Source organism: Vitis vinifera, chromosome 10, assembly GCF_030704535.1.
Source record: "Vitis vinifera cultivar Pinot Noir 40024 chromosome 10, ASM3070453v1".
Taxonomy (NCBI): Eukaryota; Viridiplantae; Streptophyta; class Magnoliopsida; order Vitales; family Vitaceae; genus Vitis; species Vitis vinifera.
The window spans coordinates 7,069,875-7,093,143 of NC_081814.1; the positions used below are offsets into that span (position 1 = coordinate 7,069,875).

At 35.0% G+C, this 23,269-nt stretch overlaps 1 pseudogene; it reads left to right on the plus strand.

Annotated features, from left to right (window-relative positions):
- Positions 1-6,631: 6,631 nt before the first annotated feature.
- Positions 6,632-8,246, plus strand: LOC132254551 (uncharacterized; annotated as a pseudogene).
- Positions 8,247-23,269: the final 15,023 nt, after the last annotated feature.

Below are 23,269 nucleotides of genomic sequence, written 5' to 3' on the forward strand. Positions count from 1 at the left end.
GCTTATTCTTAAGCCACTACCCATAAAGTTGAAGTATGCATACTTGGAATAAGACAAGTAGTGCCCTATTGTTATATCTTTAGCTTTTACCATTCATCAGGAGGATTGTCTACTTGAAGTCCTTAGAAGATGTAAGAAGGCAATAGGGTGGCAAATTTCTAATTTGAAAGGGATCAACCCTTTAGTCTGCACCCATCATATTTACATGGAGGATGAAACTAAGCCAGTTCGTCAACCTCAGAGAAGGTTGAACCCTCACATGCAAGAGGTGGTGTGAGCTGAAGTTCTTAAGCTGCTTCAGGCTGGTATTATCTACCACATATCAGATAGCCTATAGGTGAGTCCTACTCGAGTTGTGCCAAAGAAGTCTGAGATCATGGTGGTGCAAAATGATAAGGGGGAAGATGTCTCTACATGCCTCACTACAGGTTGGAGGGTGTGTATCGATTATAAGAGGTTGAATGCAGTGACAAGGAAGGACCATTTCCCATTGCCCTTTATTGATCAGGTGCTTGAGAGGGTCTCTGGGCATCATTTTTATTGTTTCTTGGATGGCTACTTCGGATACTTTCAAATAGAAATTGATGTTGAAGACCAGAAGAAGACCACTTTCACGTGCCCATTTGGCACCTATATATGCATATAGGAGAATGTCTTTCGGCTTATGCAATGCACCCGCAACTTTCCAAAGATGCATGTTAAGCATTTTCAGTGATATGGTGGAGCGTATTATGGAAGTCTTTATGGATGATATCACCATATATGGAAGTGCATTTGATGAATGCTTGGTCAACTTAGAAGCTGTTCTGAACCGATGCATTGAGAAAGACTTAGTGCTTAACTGGGAGAAGTGCCATTTCATGGTACAACAAGGGATTGTCCTTGGGCACATCATCTCCAAGCAAGGCATTGAAGTTGACAAAGCAAAGGTTGAACTCATTGTCAAGTTGCCATCCCCAACAAATGTCAAAGGAATAAGACAATTCCTTGGCCATGTCGGGTTCTATAGGAGGTTTATCAAGGATTTCTCTAAGCTTGCAAGGCCTCTTTGTGAACTATTGGTGAATGATGCTAAATTCATATGGGATGATAGATGCCAAAGGAGTTTTGAAGAATTGAAGCTATTTCTGACAACCGCACCAATAGTGAGGGCTCCCAACTGGCAACTACCCTTTGAGGTAATGTGTGATGCCAATGACTTTGCCATAGGAGCTGTTCTTGGGCAAAGAGAAGATGGAAAACCCTATGTGATCTATTACGCGAGCAAGACATTGAATAAGGTGTAAAGAAACTACACAACCATCGAGAAAGAATTATTAGCTGTAGTTTTTGGCTTGGATAAGTTTTGTGCTTACTTGGTGGGGTCCTTCATTGTGGTTTTCACTGATCACTCTGCTTTGAAGTATCTGTTGACTAAGCAAGATGCTAGAGCAAGGTTGATTAGATGGATCCTCTTGCTTCAAGAGTTCAATCTCCAGATCAAAGACAAGAAAAGAGTGGAGAATGTGGTAGCAAACCACCTTTCAAGGCTAGCTATCGCACATAATTTCCATGGTTTGCCCATCAATGATGATTTTCCAGAAGAGTCTCTCATGTTGGTGAAAGTTGCTCCTTGGTATGCTCATATTGCTAACTATCTAGTCATAGGAAAAATTCCAAGTGAGTGGAAAACACATGATAAGAAGCACTTCTTTGCAAAAATTCATGCCTACTATTGGGAAGAGCCATTTCTATTCAAGTATTGTGCGAATAAGATAATAAAGAAGTGTGTTCTTGAAGAAGAGCAACAGTGGATCCTCAGTCATTGCCATGAAAATGCATGTGGAGGCCACTTTGCTTCTCAGAAGACAACCATAAGGGTGTTGCAATCGGGTTTTTGTTGGCCATCACTTTTCAAAGATGCCCACACCATGTGCAAGAGTTATGATCGATGCCAGAGGGTTAGGAAGTTGACATGCAGGAACATGATGCCTTTGAACTGTGGACCCGCATTTTTCACGTGCGTCCCCACTCGATCGGCGAGACTCGCTTTTTATTTATTTGTGAAAATTTGATTTTTTGAAAAAAAGTTGGAGTCGCCACTTATTTTATTTTTATTTTTATTTTTGAAGGGAAAATAAAACAAGAAATAAAACCCTAAAAAAAATGACTCCATAATTTTTGGAAAAGCGTGTCTTTGAAAACCCAAGTCTTGGTCCGGGGATCCGGTTACTTATTGGGAAGGTACCTCTAGGAGGTAGCACCCCTCTAAGCCCTAAAGAGGTCTCTACTAATTAAGTTAAGGGGAATATGGCAATTAATCGGTTAATTATGGATACCTAAGTAGGCTAGGTGATTTCAAAAGATTTGCATGCTAAACAAGATCAAATCACAAAAAACGGAGAGTTAGGGTGCGTACCTGAACCGCTCTTCAAGCGCTATCATAAAACATCAGAGTTAGTATAGAAGTATAACACACAACATGTATTTAATCATAGTGAATCAAGCATACATCTAAACACCTAAGGATTATCAAACATATGCATACTTCACAGTGACATGATTGTTTACAAAATTTAGAAAGTAGGTGATAGGGGGGTGTACCTGGATAGCATAGATAACTTACAATGCGCTTCCATAAGACATGAGGGATTAGATAATAATAAAATAAAGAAACCCTAGCATGCTTGTTATCTAATTAGCATAACAAAAATTATCAAAGTATATGAAAACATTAATTATCACACACATCTTGTATACAATTCCTAAAAAAGATAGACATAATTTCAACAAGTGACAAAAATGGCAACAAAAATAATTTTTGAAAAGATTTTCTTATGTAGGGGTTTCACCAATTCCCCAATTGATATACACGAATTTAGCCCAGAATCATCCCATTATTTGGGACCACAAGCTTTGATTCGTGTTTTTGTTCAAAACCAAAATTTTTGTTGAAAACCGAGAAGGATGCAAACCGAACAAGATATGGTTGCATATTATTTTTAAATAATAATAAAAAAAGAGATTTTGATCCTGAGGACTCTAAATGAGTTTTTGAAATAGATTTTTAAAATGATTTTTTTGAGAAAAGTATTTTATTTTAAAATAAAAGGAATTAATTTGGAAAAAATAAAATATAAGAAATAAAATACCCAACAAAACAAAAATGAAACCTCAAAGTAAAATTTTTTTAGTAATTAACAAAAATGATAATGGTGATGGTAGAGGCCAATCTTCATGATTTTCCAATGGCCTTTGAACAAAAAGGAAACTATCAAAATAATAAATTATTAATATTTAGATCAAATAAGCTAATGAAATATCCATCAAGAATTAGCAACAAGGATTCAAGAAGCGCATAAATTGAGAATAACAATCCATAATTAACATAAGATTAACTAAACACATAAATGCCTCTAGACTAAAAAAATAAATTAAATCAAGGTTAAACTTTATCTAACGGGATTAATTAAACTAATGTATTCAAATCACAAACACATACAAGTGAAGAACAAATTAAAACTAAATTAAATTGTAATTAAAAACATGAACTTTATTTAATAAGATTAATTAAACTACTAAATTACAATTACAAACACATCCAAATTAAAAATAAATAAAAGCTAAACTAAATCGGAATTTCAAATATGAACTTTATCTAACAAGATTATTTAAACTAATGAATTAAAATCACAAATATACTTAAACTAAAAGATAGGTTAAAACTGAACTAATTTAGAATTAAAAAAATATAAACTTTATCTAACATGATTATTTAAACTAATAAATTAAAATCACATACATATTTAAACTAACAAATAAATTAAAAATAAACTATTTTGGGATTAAAAACATGAACTTTATCTAACATAATTATTTAAACTTAAGAATTAAGATCAACTAATGCATTTAAACTAAAAACGAATTGAAATCAAACTAATTGAGATTAAAAACACAAACTTTATTTAACGTGATTATTTAAAGTAAAGAATTAAAATCAACAAAATACATTTAAACTAAAAACAAATTAAAATCAAATTAATTGGGATTAAAAATACAAAATTTATTCGATATGATTATTTAAACTAAAGAATTAAGATCAACAAAATACATTTAAACTAAAAAACGAATTGAAATCAAATTAATTGGGATTAAAAATACAAACTTTATTTAACGTGATTATTTAAAACAAAGAATTAAGATCAACTAATGCATTTAAATTAAAAATGAATTGAAATCAAACTAATTGGGATTAAAAATACAAACTTTATTCAATACAATTATTTAAACTTAAGAATTAAAATCAACTAATGCATTTAGATTAAAAATGAATTGAAATCAAACTAATTGGGATTAAAAATACAAACTTTATTCAATACAATTATTTAAACTTAAGAATTAAAATCAACAAAATACATTTAAACTAAAAAACAAGTTAAAATCAAACTAATTGGGATTAAAAATACAAACTTTATTCGATATGATTATTTAAACTTAAGAATTAAGATCAATAAAATGTATTTAAACTAAAAACGAATTGGAATCAAACTAATTGAGATTAAAAACATAAACTTTATTTAACGTGATTATTTAAAGTCAAGAATTAAGATCAACAAAATACATTTAAACTAAAAAACAAATTAAAATCAAACTAATTGGGATTAAAAATACAAACTTTATTCGATATGATTATTTAAACTAAAGAATTAAGATCAACAAAATACATTTAAACTAAAAAACGAATTGAAATCAAATTAATTGGGATTAAAAATACAAACTTTATTTAACGTGATTATTTAAAACAAAGAATTAAGATCAACTAATGCATTTAAATTAAAAATGAATTGAAATCAAACTAATTGGGATTAAAAATACAAACTTTATTCAATACAATTATTTAAACTTAAGAATTAAAATCAACTAATGCATTTAGATTAAAAATGAATTGAAATCAAACTAATTGGGATTAAAAATACAAACTTTATTCAATACAATTATTTAAACTTAAGAATTAAAATCAACAAAATACATTTAAACTAAAAAACAAGTTAAAATCAAACTAATTGGGATTAAAAATACAAACTTTATTCGATATGATTATTTAAACTTCAGAATTAAGATCAATAAAATGTATTTAAACTAAAAACGAATTGGAATCAAACTAATTGAGATTAAAAACATAAACTTTATTTAACGTGATTATTTAAAGTCAAGAATTAAGATCAACAAAATACATTTAAACTAAAAAACAAATTAAAATCAAACTAATTGGGATTAAAAATACAAACTTTATTCGATATGATTATTTAAACTAAAGAATTAAGATCAACAAAATACATTTAAACTAAAAAACGAATTGAAATCAAATTAATTGGGATTAAAAATACAAACTTTATTTAACGTGATTATTTAAAACAAAGAATTAAAATCATTAACAAACTTAAACTAAAAGATAGATTAGAATTAAACTAATTGGGGATTTAAAAAGAAAAAAATATAAACTTTAACACAAAGAATTAATCAAAAACTAAAATTTCCAAAAAAAAAAGCTAGGCTAAATAAAAGTACTATATAGAAAACTAACCTTTGAAGTGAAAGAGAAAATCCTCTCTTGATGATTAAATGACAGCCCGATCTCCGTTCGAAGTCCCTTGCTTTTTTCCAAAATTCCGTGTGCTCTGCCCCCCAAGAAAAATCCCTCCTTCTTTTCCTTTTCTCACCTATATATATCACCCCTCAAGACCTAAATTTGTTTCCGAAAAGGAAAATTCTCCTCCTTCCTTTCTTCTTCTCTTCTTTTTTTAAATCCTCCAATCAAAAGCAATCTTCCCAATTTCAAATCCCCCTCCAAAACCTTCCAAGGAGAGTCCCATCTTCCTTAAACTCCAATGGTAAGTTTCCTTGCAAAAACATGAAATTTTTGAAGTTAAATAATTGCATGTATAGATAAATAAGTAAATAAATTAAAAAATGGTAAAAATAATAAATAAATAAATAAGTTAAGGAAAATAATATAAAGAGGAAGATAACCAATAAAAAGTGAATGATAATCATAAAATTAAAATTAAAAACAAAATAAATAAATAAATAAATAAAATAAAATAAAATAAAATAAAAGTCTTCGTAGGCCTAGTGTGCCTAAACGGGCCTAAGGTGAGACTAAGTGGGCCTAGGGTAGTGCCTAATGGGCCAAGTGTATCTAAAAGCTATCCTAAAAAAACAAGAAAAGCCTAAGTCTAAGTTAGGGCTGCCAAGGGTCACAATAAGGGATCAAATAATCCCTCAACCAAAATCTCCGAGGTGACTCAGAAAAAGGTAAGTGGTATGAGTAGCCATGGGCCACCAAGGAACTATTGTGGAGCATTGAAAATGAATTTTAAAGACATGTGCTAAAGGGACAAAATTGAGGGTCTACATGAACCCTATTTTGATAGTTGATTTTTTTTATGTTTGGGGCATTGACTTCATGGGACCATTCGCTATGTCTTTTGGCTACTCTTACATCTTGGTGGGAGTAGATTATGTTTCTAAGTGGGTTGAGGTAGTCCTATGCAAGCACAATGACCATATAGTGGTTATCAAATTTCTTAAGGAGAACATCTTCTCAAGATTTGGGGTGCCCAAAGCCATAATTAGTGATGGGGGTACTCATTTTTGCAACAAGCCTTTTGAAACTCTCTTATCCAAGTATGAGGTGAAGCATAAGGTAGCTACACCTTACCACCCTCAAGCTAGTGGGCAAGTTGAGTTAGCAAACTGGGAGATTAAAAACATATTGATGAAGGAGGTGAACACGAACAAAAAAGATTGGTCTGTCAAGCTCCTTGATTCACTATGGGCATATAGAACAACTTACAAGACCATTCTTGGGATGTCTCCTTATCGCCTAGTCTATGAAAAAACATGCCATCTTCCTGTGGAATTGGAATACAAGGCTTAGTGGGCAATCAAACAGCTCAACATGGATTTGAGCAGCGTTGGGTTGAAGAGTTTCTTAAACCTCAATGAGTTGGAGGAACTGAGAAATGATGCCTACATCAATTCAAAAATTCTAAAAGAGAGATTAAAGAAGTGGCATGATCAGTTGGTTTTCCGCAAAGATTTTCAAAAGGGACAAAGAGTCTTGCTCTATGACTCTAAGCTCCACATCTTTTTAGGCAAGCTGAAATCAAGGTGGATAGGTCCTTTTACCATTCACCAAGTGCATTCAAATGGAGTAGTGGAACTACTCAACTCCAACAACACCAGTAACTTCAAAGTGAATAGCCACCGTCTCAAGCCTTTTGTGGAGCCTTTTTTTCGTGACAAGGAGAAATTCATCCTCCTTGATCCACATCAAGCTTGACAAGACCAGTTTTTGGATGGACTTAGTCTTTCTAAAGACTATCAAGTCCATACCTTTTTGTTTTATTTTTGATTTGAGAGTTTTCTTGTATTGTAACTTGTTTTGATTTTGATTTCTCGCTTTAATTTCATTTTGGTTTGATTTAACTTAGGTTTTTGATGATCAATTTCAGGGGGGACTTCAAAGCAGTTGGACATGTCCTTAAAGATTCTTGGCAGAGGAAAAACCATGAAGAAAAAAATTCACCAAGGCATTTCGCACACCCTTGCGAAAATTTCGCAGGGTATGCGAAACCCTTCTCAAATAGTAAGTGTCACCCCGTGCCTTTATTATGGTGTCACCCTGTGCCTCTGTTCTGGTTCCACCCTCTGTTCACACGTCTCCTCTCACATCTCATTCCTCCGTTCTTTTCCCATTCGACACCCCCCTTCGAGCACGGACCTGAGGGGCCCTTGTTGCCCCTTCGTAGAGTCGCACTCCGAGGCAGAGAGCCTCCTATGCTCGGGTGTCTCGTGATTTTCCACCTCAGGAGGCCACCACAGAGGCCCCGCAAATTCCCCTTTCTGAAGGTGGAGCGCCTACTAGTCCATTCTCTTTTGCTCCTCAACACAAGTATGAGACTAGGAGACCAGCTACTACACAAGGGGCGACTGCTTCACACCCTCAGAGTTCAGTGCGGCGCCCTCCTGCCAAGAGGGCCAGGATTTCAAGCCCAGGCGAGTCATCCAGAGCTTCACAGCCTGAGTCTCCTGTTGCTACACATGCTCGAGCTCCTGCATATTATGAGTTTCCTTCCGACATGTCACCGGGGTCTAATATTAGATGCCCGATGCTCACAGCACTGCCCATTGAGGGCAACTTAGATTGCAGATCGAGGCCTTTCCACTTGGAGTCCTATTTTGATCAGGAGGTTTTCCGATAGAAGCCTGAGCTCCGAGACTCTTATGGCCTACTATAGAGGTACTATCTTGAGCAGCTTATGACTCCTTGTTAGTTCTTTTATCCAGAGTAGCATTAGACTTTTACCAGTCCATGACTACTCATGGCGTCCCGAGTCCTACCTCGATTCACTTCACCATTGATGGACGTCATGGTATCCTCGAGGCCAGAGATATTGCAGAGGCTCTACAGATTCCTTTCAAGCTAGTTGATCCATCTGCTTTCCGCCAGTGGTCCCCAGTATCTCAGAGAGACATGGTACGCATTTTATCCAAGAGGACCTCTATAGATTTGATTCTTATTCAAAAGGAGATTCCACCTAGGATGCTCCTCGTAGATGTGGTGCTACGCTCCAACCTCTTTCCCCTACAACATTCGGTACAGAGGCGAGGAGCTATCTTGGATGTTTTGTTTCTCATATCAGAGGGCTTCTATTTTGGCCCACACCACTTGATCATGGCCTTCCTCGTCCACTTTGAAGAGAAGGTCCATAGGAAAAAGCTTTAGAGGGTGGACACCATTCCATTGCTATTCCCGAGGTTGCTTTGCCAGATCTTGGAGCATATGGGTTTTCCTACTGAGCCTTAGCACGAGCGCCGCTACATTTGTCGAGAGTGATTCACTATTGAAAAATGGAATCAGTTGGTGGGCTATTTTGCACCTCTAGGAGCCCATCCCATGGTAGCACCTCCAGAGCCCCCACAGACGGAGCAAACATAGTCTACTTTAGTACCTATAGAGCAGGGCGAGCTTCCAATAGAGACTATACCACTTGTCTCTGCATCACCTACTTCAGCACCACCAGAGCCCATGTCTGAGACTGTTTCTGTTGCTCCCCATTTGACTCCTACTGTTCCATCTGTTGCTCCTACTGCATCCGAGCCTTCCATCACCATCTCTACTTCCAACACGACCTTGTAGTTACCTTGTAGACACTGTCCACCACACACGCCGCTCTCTTCCAACAGATGGCTGAGATGTGTTCCCAGCAGAACCAGTAGACTGCTATACTTCACCAAATCCAGCAGCACCTAGGTCTTCTGCCTCCACTTCAGCCTGACTTTCCTGCATCATCAGAGCCTTTAGCTCCAATTGAGGATACTATTCCAGCTGAGGACACTACCACAATAGAGGTCCAGATCCTGCCACCTCAGGAGGCCATCACAGATGCCATTGCTTCAATTGATCCTCAGGATGAGCCTCAGACAGTTGACACAGTCACAACTACACCTGAGGATGCATCATCTCCACATGAGGTTCCCACTACTTGATCATAGGACATCTCTTTATCTTATTGTATTTACATATTATATTAGTGGAGATTGTTCCTTGTTTTGATGTTTTATATTCTGGGATTGGATGTATTACCTGATGATATCTCATATTGTACTTTTTCAGATTAATATATAGACATCATTTTTTATTATACTTGGCATTTTTCTATTTCCTCTACTCATTACTTTTTTTTTTTTTTGACTCATGTGGTTTCTCCTATATGACTCAGACTCCATTTCACTCAGGAGGTACCATGTCCTCCCTTTATTTTCAATTTCTCTTGACACATTGAGGGTAATGTTGATCTTGGTTGGGGGGAGAGTTGAGGAAGGAAATATTGTTAATAATGCTAGGTTAATTTGTTAATTTAGTTACTCTATGGTTATTAAGGAAAAATTCTTAAAATGAAATGAGAGAAATTGAGTTCTTACATTTTTACTTGAATCTTAGAGTTTGTATTATGCTTATTGAGGTTGATGAATTATTGAAACTCCTATTGAATTCAACCTTATTTCTTCCACTTTAATCTTACCACACACTGTGCACATTAGGTTCCATTTATAAGATGAAAAACTATCTCACCTCCTGAACTTAGGAAAATTTCGACTTGGTATCTTTGACCTCGTTTTAATAGTGTTGGGACACCTTATAAAAGGTCAATGAGCCTTCAAAAAAAAAAAAAAAAAAAGAACAAAGTGTTTCACTTGCCTTGAAACCCGAGCAAGGTCTGAGGGGTATATGGCAAAAGTCTTTAAAACCCGGTGCCCTAAGCCTTTATTGGTTAGGAGTCACTGATCTCAATGTTCGTTACAAGGGTGAATAGGTGGAGTTTAACATATTGTAGGTGATTGGGTATTGAATTTCAATCTCAAAAATCCGAGGTGAAATTTGAGGAGTTAGTGGTCAAAAAATTCTTAAAGCTTGATGCCCTAAACCTTGATTAGTTGGGAGTCATCGATGGATCCCTGTTACATGGACACTTTAGAAAACAATACCTTTAGCATTGCACTCCTACAATGAAAAAAAAATTGTGAAATAAAAGAGGTGCGTTCTTAGCCTATTGGAGGTTGGTCAGTTTGCTAAGGTTTGAGAAAGAACTAGGTTTGGGGGGAGGGGAGAATAGTTCAACATACTATAATCGGAAACTAATAAGCTTAACACTTAGATTTTTGTGGAAGAGTAAGGATTGGATCTTTGGGAGTGGAAATTCTTTTGATGCTTAAATTTGCATAATGCATACTCTTTATAAATTGTGATTAAGTAAGGATTGATGACTCTTGTTGAAGGTTGGGTTTTGCCTCTTTGATGTTCCATGAGAAAGTATGATCCGCATTATGCCACTTGAAATTTTTTTGGAGTGATTAGCATGATTTTATAAATTATTTTATTATCTATTTTTCTTTATCTCTCCTTCATTGCTAAGGGACTAGCAATGTGTCGTTGGGGGGAGTGATTACTACTCAAAAAGTGCTATTTTATAGCTTGAAATTAACTATTTTAAACACTTTTGAGTAGTAGTTAATACTTTTTAACTCAATTGGCACATTAAGGAACTTAGCAAGGGTTACTAATTAGTTTTTGGCTAGTTTTGGTGTTTTTGGTAGCTTTTTTATCATTGAAACAAGCAAAGAATGAGGGAGAATTTTGTGCAATCCATGGCAATGCAAGTTGAAGCTCAAATACATGAAGAATCTGAGTTTTGGAGCACTTTATAGCCCTTTGCCAAGCTAATTAGAGATGCAAAGAAGAAAACTAGAGGAAGAAATCCAACATGTAACAATTTCGCATGTCTATGCAAAAATTTCGTATAGCATGCGAAATCAAGAGGAGGAGCAACTGCTAGACTGAGTGAAGGACAATTTCGCACACCCTGCGAAACCATAAGATGCAACAAAAATGAATTCCGCACACCATGTGAAATTTCGCATGGTCTACGAAATCTTCCTGTGCACCGACTCCGTTAGATTTTTATCTCTAGATTTTTTGTATAAATTACTATTTTCTCCTTGTAATCAACCAATGATAGGATTTCTTAGTTAGGAACTATAAAGGGGGGTTGGAAAGACCTCTCTATATATAATATATTTTTGTATAATCTTTTGAATGATAGATGACACTTGTAATTCCTGTAGGAAGAAATATACAGAGCCTTTGCTCTGCCTTTCCTTCTCATTTTGTTTTCATTTTTCTTTCTAGCCAAACAACCTCTGAGGATGATTTCTCAGGGGATGAGTGGCTAAGTTTTACATTTCTTGGAGTGATGGAAACTAGGTGAAGGACCCAGATGCAAAGATGAGAGTTTTCCTTGCTTTAAATAAAGGTAGTTGTTAACCATTAATGGTTTTTATTTCAAGGTTTAGCTTTAAATCCCTTAGAATCACCTTGAATGGCCAATACTTGGTAAGCTTTCCGGATTCTATGGATGCTTATTGCTAGATCCATGGATGTCCATTAGTTATCAAGTACGAGCCATTGGAAGGTGGTTCAAGGTGAGAATCACCTTGAACGGCCAATACTTGGTAAGCTTTCTGGATTCTATGGATGCTTATTGCTAGATCCATGGATGTTCATTATTTATCAAGTACGAGCCATTGGAAGGTGGTTCAAGGTGAGGGTCTTTAGTGTTTGAAGCCATTAATGGGAAGCAACTACCATTTTTCATGAACCCTTTGGATCAAATCTTAATTGCTAAATACAAAACCGGTTCAAGAGATAACCATCCTTTATGTTATTGTCCCCAATGCGAGGAGAAGATCCGGAATCTCCCCCTTTGCCTAAGGAACCCGATCCTAGTGACCTAAAGCTCCAAGAAACATTCTTTTTATAGTTAACTTCAATTGCTATTTTTGCTTAACTTAAAATCAATTTTTTCAACCACAATTCTATTTTCTTTAAAAGCTAATTTTCATAAGGAAAAACACCATTTGATTACCTTTACTAAAGTCGCTTGTACGAAGAAAACCCATCCATGTGGACGATCCTAGAGTCACTATACTATAGTAGCCATGCTACCCTAGTGTAAGGTGATTTAGGTTTTATAAATTTTGTTGATAACACCCGTCTGGCACAAGAATCAAATGGCACCGTTACTAGGGAGGAATCAATGTGCCATCAAATTACCCTACGTACTTGACCCAGTTACAAATTAAAATAGGGTTTGAATTTAGCTATATCTTATATTCTGCAGTTCTTCTCTATAGTCAACCTTTAATATATGCAAGTTTTTTACATAGCCACTTTGCACATATGGTGGCATCACAGGTTCAGATTCTCATCTACTGGGTGGTAGCCAAGAAAACCTTTATCAAGAGATCATCTTAGGTTTTTATTGCTCAGAAAACAAGAAATTATTTGAAAATTTTCTCCAACAGACTCATTAGCTTGAACATAGTTTAAACAAAAGTAAGGGTATTTGTGCAACCAACTTCATTGGAAATTCAATTCCAAGAAACATTATGGCAAGTCTACTATTTTCTTTTTTAATGAGGCAATGAGTTTGTTTAAATGTTTCTACCAACGTGGACATGTATAAGAATTGTGCCATTTTTCTCCAAAACTAAAAGGTGTTTTGTGATGTGCAGTCTAGTCTTGAAAAGCTCACATCAGGGATGTTTTGCATTTCAAACCTATTTATTTCTTTTTTTTTCACCCATATCAACACATCTACTGCCATCATTAACTTGAGGTATACCTAGATATGTTTGTGGTTGCATGAGTTTGTGTTTGTATCAATTTTTTTTTTTTTAAAAAGGTGTTTGTGTTTGTATCAATGAATACTAGACATAGGTAGCGAGCTGGTGTTGCATGTATAGAAGTAATGAGGAATATAGAAAGAAAGGAAATGGATGCAAGGGGTGTAGAAAACTCAAGGTTGGTCCTTATTGATTCCAAGTCTTTTGAGCTTAGAGTTGGACGGGTCAAGGGGTGGAGAGATGTGTAGATAGTGGAAAAAAGGCAAAGGTTATCAGAGATGGATCAAAGTGAGTAGATGAGTGTTGGATTGGATTTTGAAGTCCTTGGATTCATGCCATAACTGGAGAAGGGAAAAACTCTTCAAGAGTGAGATGATCACATAACCAACCTCAAATATTTTTGACATAAGCTATTAAGCTTTTAATTCACAGTGACAACTAATTAAGACAACTCCTAACAATACTACCTTTAAGAAAAACCAAATATATCTCATTCTAACTGCATGCTTAACCTTTTCTCTATACCCAAAATTTATTTTTACGTATTCATATCTATGTTTGTTTTCTGAGAAAAGATACAGGAACAAGAAAATAGTTTGAATATTTAAATTTTCATGACTGGTAAACATGTTTTCTATGAGAAGTTTGCTAAACATGTAATTTGTTATAAAATAAACAACATTTATACACAAACTAGTTAAAAACCTAGCCTTACATAAAACATTATGGGGTGAACAATTGATATTCATCTCATCACAAACACGTAAAGGACCTTCATCAAACAACAAAAAAACCACATTAACAAGTACTTATGCAAATACTATTTACAATTCCAAATCAATTAAATTGTCAAAAGAGAGTAGGTTTTACATATTATTACTTCACATACTTCAGTTGATAACCCGACTCATGGTAGCTTAGCTTTAAAGGCGTATTAACAAATTTATACCTTAAATACTATTACTAAAGTAGCCAAGCTACTATAGCATAGTGGTTCTAGGATCGTTCACTAGGAAGGGTTTTCGCAAACACAAGTGATATTCAAATTAGGAAAATAGGTGATTTTCTTATGGATGTTAGCTTTAAAAAAAGATGTAAATGTTTTAGAAAGATTTAAACTAATCTAAGCTAACATTAAAGACTAAAATGAAAGGGTGTAAAAACAAGTTTCTCAAAGATAGGATAGCCATGCTCTGGCTCTTATGCAAATTGGAAATCTCAGGATAGGCTCCTCGCGTTGGGTTTGCAACTATGGTGATGCTTGCTTCCCGAACCGGTATGGATTTAGCAAATCAAGTTTTAATCCTTGAAAATGGCAAAACAGATGGTAGTGAATTTCATCAATGGTTATTCACCTTAGACTTCCTTTGAATGGCTCGTAAGAGATAACTAATGGTCTAAAGCCAAAAGCTTACCAAATATTGGCAACTCAAAGTCATTCCAAGTGATAAACTCACCTTTCAATGGCCATTGAAATTGGTTCTAATGGATTAATGCAAAACTTGGAATTGAAAACCTCACCTTCCAATAGCTCGTAGGAGATAACTAATGGATAGAAATCCAAAAGCTTATCAAGTATTGGCCGTTGGAAGTTGTCCAAAGGAAATAAAAACCAAACTTTGCATTAATGAACCGTTAATGAAAAACGACTACCTTACCTTCCAGGTGCGAGAAATTTCCATGGGATTGCATCCAAGCCATCACATAACATCCATACTTTGAGAAACTAAAAGTTTTAGCCAATCATCCTCTGAGGAAAAGCCCTCAGAGGTTGTTTGGCTACTAAGAAAATAGAAATGGGGCAGAACAGGAGAAGAGAGAAAAATAGAGCTTTATATATTCCTAAGTTAATGTACAGAGGATCGATCCCCCAATCATCCCATATGTTTTGGAGGTGTTGTGCACCTCTATATATAGCAAAATTACAAGATAAAGCCTTATGTCGGCTGAATGCAAGGTTACAAAAGGAATTTACATGAGAAAATAACAAGCTACAAATATCTGGGAAGTCGGTGGTGCGTGCGTGGAGAAACAGAGGAAATTTGGCAAGGTAAAAGGCACCTTGCGAAATTTTCGCAAGGTGAATTACTCATGATGCGAAGTGCCATATTTTCGCATCATGAGTTAATTCACCTTGCGAAATTTCGCAAGGTGGGTCTTCATGGTGCGAAATGGCCAAATTTCGCACCATGAAGAAAATCTCCTTGCAAAATTTTCGCAAGGTGAAATTCACCTTGCGAAATGGTGTTCCCATGGCTTGATGCAGTTGTTTTTCGAAGGTCATATCTTCCTCATTTCAGCTCCAAATCATACACGGTTTGAAGCGTTGGATTCTTGACTTCCTGATCTTTGAAATGGTATATAGAATGTAGAAAATGGACTTCGGGAAGTGCTCCAAAAGTGCGAAGGAAGACTGCAGCTGCTGTCCTCAGTTTTCTTCACTTTGCTTGTTTTTCCTCTTTGCTTCTCTCCTTTACTTGGCTTGTCTTAATGATCCAAAAAGCTGTCAAAACACTAAAACTAGCCACAAATATGATTATAAGTCATTGCTAGGTCCTTAACATGTCAATTGGAATAAAGATTGAGAACTACTACACAAAAGTGCTTAAAACATAATGAATTAAAGGTGTAAAATAGCACTTTTTGGGTAGTAATCAGCAGTACAATTCCAAATATCATATTAGGTGGCTAGTAATTGAAAAATAGTTTGTAGCTAAATGCATAGTATATCTAGTTCCAAGACACAAACATCTTTACCTTAAACTTTGTCCCAACACTTTGCTTCTACGAATCAAATGCACCTAAGGATAAATGACTAGCTTGCTTTTGGGAGTGGTCGAGCAAATTAGAGGCAAACAATTGAGGAAGATTGCAACTACATGATGAGAGAAGTTGTATTGAATTAGAGTGAAGAGGATCTCTGTTCTTTTCCAAGAAGCCACTTGTATAATAAAGAACCTAGCAAACCTCCAAATGTTAGTAAATGCGTACACAACAATAAATCCTGATTTTTGAAGGGTTTTCATGAATGAATCAAGCCAACTCAGACAAGCACAGGGTAATATTTTATAAGCATCAAGCTAGTCAGTAATTGTCGCTATGCTAATTTGATCAAGATAAGCAAACTCTACAAAACATGTAACCATTAAACCTCTTTAACAAGTGATCAACATCAAGTTAACTAGTCTATGTTTGAATTAACCTAAATGTTTTCCCACATCATCAAATAAATTACAATTTTTGTACACAAAGCCAATTTCAAGATGAGAATTAATTTAGAAATTACAATCATGCAATCATAGAAGCTACTTTCCAAGTAACAACTTGTTTAGTATTAAAAGACTCCTAATCAAAACTCTTACTCGTTTCCCTAAACAAATGGTAGACACTTCGTAAGATAAACCTTATTCTCTAAAGAATTGTCTTCTTCTAGATAAAAAAAAAAAGTATATGAAATAAATTGAGAAGATAGTAATGGTAACTTTTAATCAAAGTTGGTCTCTATCCTTAGATAAATATTGTCTTTTTTAAGAAGTTAATTTTTAATGATCCTTTCTTCTACTAAATCCCTAATTAACATCAATCTAAAAGAAACATCTAAAGGTAAGCCTAAGTATATAAATGTGAGACGTCCTACCCTTTAACCAACAATTGAAACTAGTAATTCCATGTTCTCACATTCTATTTCGGAAATAAAATTTTCTATTCATTCAAAGAACCACCACAAAGAAAAGAAGGTTTACCCCACAACTAACAATTAATCATTACCATTTCCTATCAAATGAAAGAATAGAACCCTTAGTAAAGAATAAATGAAAAATTTATAACCCTTCAACATTATTTCGTTGGTCATAAAGCCTTGAAGGAAACCATTATTGATGGCTCTTTGAACCATATAACTTGAGGCTTGTATGACTACATAAAAAAATATGAGGAAAATGGATTGCCTTGTCTCAAAACTAGTAAGATTGGTGAAAAACCAAAAGGAGATTTTGTTTTTTTTCAATATAGAGAATTTGATTGTAGTATTGATAAACTTAATCCACCTATTTTCACCCATCATGCCTATGCCACTTACTTGCATTTAAAATGTCAAAGCCAAAATAGTTTTCTCTCGATGAGATAAAAAATTAAAAATTAAAAATTAAAAATTTCAAAGAGTTCAAACTTTGCCACTCATCCACAACTCCCTTGGTTTAAATCCTTTGCAGTATGTAACATCCATGAGCTAATGATAAATAGATTACAGGTTACCCCCACCCATGTCTAGTAAGAACAATAAAGTCCTACAACAAGCTATTTTTGCATCAAACAACACAGTTGCATTGTTAATTGTATATGGTTCTTGAAAGTACATAACCTAGAAACATCTTTTTCACTATTTCAACATAGTCTCCTTCCTCTATTACAAACAAGCTATTAAGCTAAGGCTCCCATTCACATTCTGAAAAATATTTTCCCTTTCCAAAACTAAAAAAGAACATAAAACAAATTAATGATGTGTGTGGTTCTCAAAATTTTTTTCCTCAACAATTCCCCACAAACAGTCATCCCTGTAAACATAAAAATTTAAGATATAACAAAAAAAAAAAAAAAAAAGCATTTTTCCCAAATATTCTAAATCACAGAGTCATGAACAACGGAAAACAACCATTCTCGTTTCCTAAATTCACTCAGTTTGAAAATTTCTTTAACCAAAACAAATTTTCCCTCTATTTCATTCATGCCAAAATGAATCAAAATACAACATACCACAAAATATAAGACCTTCGGCCCCTATGTTTTCTCAACAACCAAACGAATCCTTAAATGGAAAACTCACATGTGATTGATTAATCCAAAGCAAGAGAAAACTCCACTTTGGTTTTCAGAAACCTTAAAAAAATTCCACCTTTGATGAAGAAATATGAAGATATGGCTCCACTTTGGCTTCATTGAAGGTTTTCAGAAGATGGTTATCGGGTTTGGGTGGTTAGCTCATGAAGAGAGACACACTAGGGTTAGGCCAAAATGCGACGTAGAAGGCTTTGGGAAAATGGGTATCCATTGCCTGGTCAGGACGTCAATAAACAAATCGGCTACCTGTCTTTGTGTATCAAACGAGCTATGAAAATGCGAATTTCCTAAGATGGGGTTAGGGTAAAATGAGAGGAAGTGACAAAGAGAGTTTCCCTAAATTTCCAATGTTTCTTGGGTCGAGTGTTCTATGGGTTTCAAATTTGAGAACTTCAAGTTTCAGATTTTTGTGCTTATTAAATTGCACACCTTCATGTTGACATGGACACCGGTGGCTGTTTTGACAGGGAGACATTAAAGGGCAATTTTGGAAATGAATATGTAAACATTATATAGTGCACGAGAAAGATAATATTTTCCCCATTAATAGGGAAATCTTATATTTCATTTACGTAGGACTTCAAAACCATATATTTTCCTAATCATAGGCTGGCTGAAATTTATTGCATTTTTTGCGAATAGGACAAAAAATAAGGACAATGGTTTGGTGTCCATTCAGTCGTGCATTCACTCCTGTGTCTTGAGTAATAAGCCCTTCCTCAGCTGCAACCCAATGTCCAATATTAGTTATAACTCAATGCTACTTCACTGCTCATTGTTTGGCCATATTTTGAGGCCATCCCGTACAAGTACAAACATTTTTTTTTTGAAATTTAATTTTTAAAATTATCATAACTTATATCAAATTGGATTCCACTTGAAGTATTAAAATACCACATATTGATATTTATTTTCCAAACAATCTTATTTTAATAATATTTTTTAAAAAAGAAAAAAATCTCTAATTTTGGCAACTACTTGACATAATCTCAACAATTCAGTAGTTGATGCGGAGTGATATGAGATCATTTTGATGGGATAAAATTCAACAAAAATTCAATTCCGCTAATAAAATAAAATTTATGATGTTTAACAATAATATAATATACAATGACAAGAAATATAAAATGTACTCATTTATTAATAAAAAATACTAAAATTATATTTTTGAAAGAAGTCAATGTAAAAACATTGAGAGAATATATTTTAATTTTTTTTAACCATTGTACTTATAAAAAACAAAAACCATGAATTTTAACCATGGTCACTATCCATGCATGGGAGGGTATATCTGGTGTCCATTCAATCCATGTCTTTAAAAGTTAGTAGAAAGGAACCAAAAGTCAAGCTTGAGATGCATAAGTACTTGAGTTGATGTAGTTGCAAAAGAAATGATGAGGTAAAGAGCTAACCAAAAGCCAAGTTAAAAGGTGTTTTTGGGTCATAAAGGAGTAAAGGTATGGACCCCAAAATCAGACCAGTCATGCGTACATGAGCAGGACCCATAATTTCAACACACTTCTTCGAACTGGGCTTTCTACGGAATTTTGTTTATTTTGACATAAATACCCCCAATCGTGGAAACCCATGTTATTGCTTTCATGCTGATTAGTCAATACACTAATCTCATATGGGGGGCTGAACCTTATTCCATTAGAGACAAAGGAACCTGCAATAACATTCTGGCTATGACACAGGTGACAGGGAGTTCGATTTTTGTTACTTGTAAATATATGTTTATCAGTGTATGTTTTATATATGAATAGGTATGCGCATGCAGACTGACTTGATTTTGCCCATGATGCTTCACAACTTAGCCATTGCATTCAAAATCACCTTCATTTATTGGGGATAAGAGGATCAACCTTTCTTGCAAGGAAGCAACAAAACCTTCTGTGCCTTCATCAAAATCTTAGTCTGTTCCTTTAATTTCATCTTTTCGTTCTTCTTTGTATTTTTCTTATTTTCTTTGGTTACTTTAATAAGATTTGCTCTTTGGTTAAGTTTCACAAGGTTTGTCGCTTGATTGCATGGCCTTATTTAGAGTAGTTTCTTGAGAGAGGATAGTTTTGAATTCTGTGATAAGGACCTTCCTTTATGTTACTTATGGAGTTTTCACAAACTGCTGTCCAAGTGAGCAGCTTAGATATGCAGTGGAAGAAACCACAGCTATGATATGCAGTCACTTTGTCCTTTAACAACCTGCTTGTTTTTGCCAATGTTAACCTTCAAAAGGGGAATATTTTACCTCTTGACCTTTCCTGCAAAGACTTTTCTTGCTCACTTTATTCTGCATGAACCTTTTGGTGCAGAGGAAAACGGTCTGCAAGGACTACTAATGGTGCCAGCAATGCTGCAGCAAAGAAGGGCGGTGGAGCTGGTGGTATGCAAAGCCAGCTTGTTAACAGGGCATTGGAAGGCATATCTCGCGGTGGAAGAAGTGGTATGAGGGGCAGAGGCAAAGGGTGAGGAGGACGTGGACGAGGAAGGAGCTACTCGTAGCTTCGATTCCCACCCATATTGTGTAACAGAACCATCAGAACGACGGAGTTAGTATGAATCAGAAGAATACAAACAAGAGTCATTGATGTATTAAAACTCTCTTCTATTGGAACGATTTTTTTATTTATATAGGGGCTGCTAATGAGTTGTTTTCAGTTGTTTTCGTCTAAACCAACAAGAAGTTGGTCAGTAAGCCAGGCAACTGATGCTTTATGCGTCGTTAGAAAAGGAAAAGGTTTAATGATGAAACGACAGCACAAAAGCCAGCTGAAGGTACAAATAAATTAATCATGGACATTACAGTGAAGTTGAGATTTACTTCTAGTGTGGGGAATCTCATGATTATTGAGAAAGATTTAAAGATCAAAATCTAGAGATAGGAGTAATTACCTTGTTATAAACACAGTCAACCAGCTCTTCGTATGTGCCAACAACTGGATGGAACTCGTAGGGTAGAGAGTAATTTTGCTCCCTCAGGGACACGTTTTAGGTGATGTTAAAAATTGGATACAATGGAGAAAAGAAACACTCTCAAATACTCTCTTGATACAATAAAACTCTCAAAGTTACAAAATAAGAACAAGAAAAAGAAGAATACAAGAAAGACTCAAACAAGTTCTTGGAACTTTGTCCAAAAACTCTATTTCCTCCCACCACTAGAAATCTTTTGGGAACTAATGGAAATAGTCTTGGGATTGATCAAGCCTTTTCACTTTTCTGCATAAGATTTCAAAAAGAAGAAAAGTCATATATAACACTCTTAGGGTTGAAAAATGGTTACAAGGATGAGAAAAAACTCATTGTCTTCCTCAATCTCTTTATCTTTGTAACATTTAAAAATTAAATCATATATTTAATTCACACATTAAACATGATTTAATCTCAAATGTGTAACTCTCTTACACTTAACCTCTTAAGTTTTATAAAGTTACAAAGATGAGAAGACACATTGTCTTCCTTAACCTTTCAAGTTTTATAACATTTCAAAACTTAATCATGTGTTTAATTCACATATTAAAAATGTAACCCTTCTTACACTTTATTTTCAAAAGTTATTTTTCAAAAGTGTAACTCTTCTTACACTTTATTTTTAACCAACAATATATATATATTTATATAAATATAACATTAGGTACCCTGGCCAAATCACTGGATCATCCAAAACCTTCGTGGTGTTTCTACCGCAATTTTTGTCTCCACCTTCTCTGCTGAGAGGGTTGTCCAAGTCCTGCGTCCAACAGTCAAGCTCCTTGTAGTCCGTTCTAACAACGTTTATAATCCTGAACGGCAACGAATTTGAATTTGATAGATCACCCCCTTCAAAAATAATGTTGCCACTTAAACCACTGAAGTTGCTTGATAATATATTTTTTAACAACATATTTGGAGTATTAGTATCATCACTAGCTAATCTCTCCAGGGCCCGTGTGATGACAGCAATGCTATCATATGCTCATAGTGCATGAATTCCAGGCTGGGCGTTGTCTTCCTCTGGGTTTTCGGATTTAAATTTTTTCTGAAACTGGGCAGAGAATTCTAGGAAGGGTCTATTGGATTTGGAATAGTAGGACTTGATTCCTAGAGCCCCTTCCATATAGGGGATAAAGGAAGTGTCCATGGAATCCAGGAAGCTTGAAATGCTATCTGTAATTATCCAGGCTGAGTCTTTCCCCACAAAATCCATCCGCCCTGCTTCTTGGAACAAATGGGTAGCCATCGGTAATGATGATTGAAGAACAATGAAAACCCTGGATTGTGTGCTCAGAAGCTTCAAGAGCTCTTGATGGACATCTCCTCTTGGATCAGATAGAGATGATATGGGAGGAAGAGACAAATGGTACTCGATCTCCGATCCAACTCTTTGAAGAGCTTCAGATAAAAGAGTTAACATCTCAACGTTGCCACCGTACGCATCATCTTCATAGATTGCAATGACCCTTCGCCAGTGATAGGAGTGAACGATCGCTGAAATGCACCTTATTTGTTCAGAAACATTGCTTCCCATTTGTATCAGGGTGGGCCTTCCAAGCTGCCTTGACGGCCGGACACTGGCTGATGCCGCCAATGAAAGAACTGGTACTTGAGCTTGGTCTTCTATTTCATCAGCTAAAGCCGATTGCTGCCACGTATCCATGCCCACAATCACTTGCACTTTGTTCTCTTTAATCAGTTCTTCAGCTGCAATTAATTAAATGTTATGAACTCCATCAATTGTATTCCATTTTTGTTCTGCCGATTTCATTCATGACATAATGTAACAATAAATGATTTTTTTTATTATTGTTTATAATACAATTCCAATTTCTAATTTATATATCATCCTTTTCATGCTTTATATTTTCTGAGTATTGAGGCCTAGGATCACTTACATAGTAAATAATTTACATGTATTATGAGTTGTATAGAAAACCAAGTCATAGGTTTCTTGCAAGTTAATTACTCATTTAGTGTTGATCAAGTCATTTATTTAAGATTATAGTGCACTACCTTCTAATTGTAGGGATGACTTATCTTGATCTTAAGGATAAGGTTTCCATGGTGAATGCATTACTATGAATAATTATACAATAGACAAAATCTATAATAATTCATGATATTGATTATTAAGTAGTCATGACTTTACTAAATTATTATACTATATATGCTCTTGATCTTAAGAATATATTGAGTTAGTATTGAGATTTTTAATAACTTTGACCTA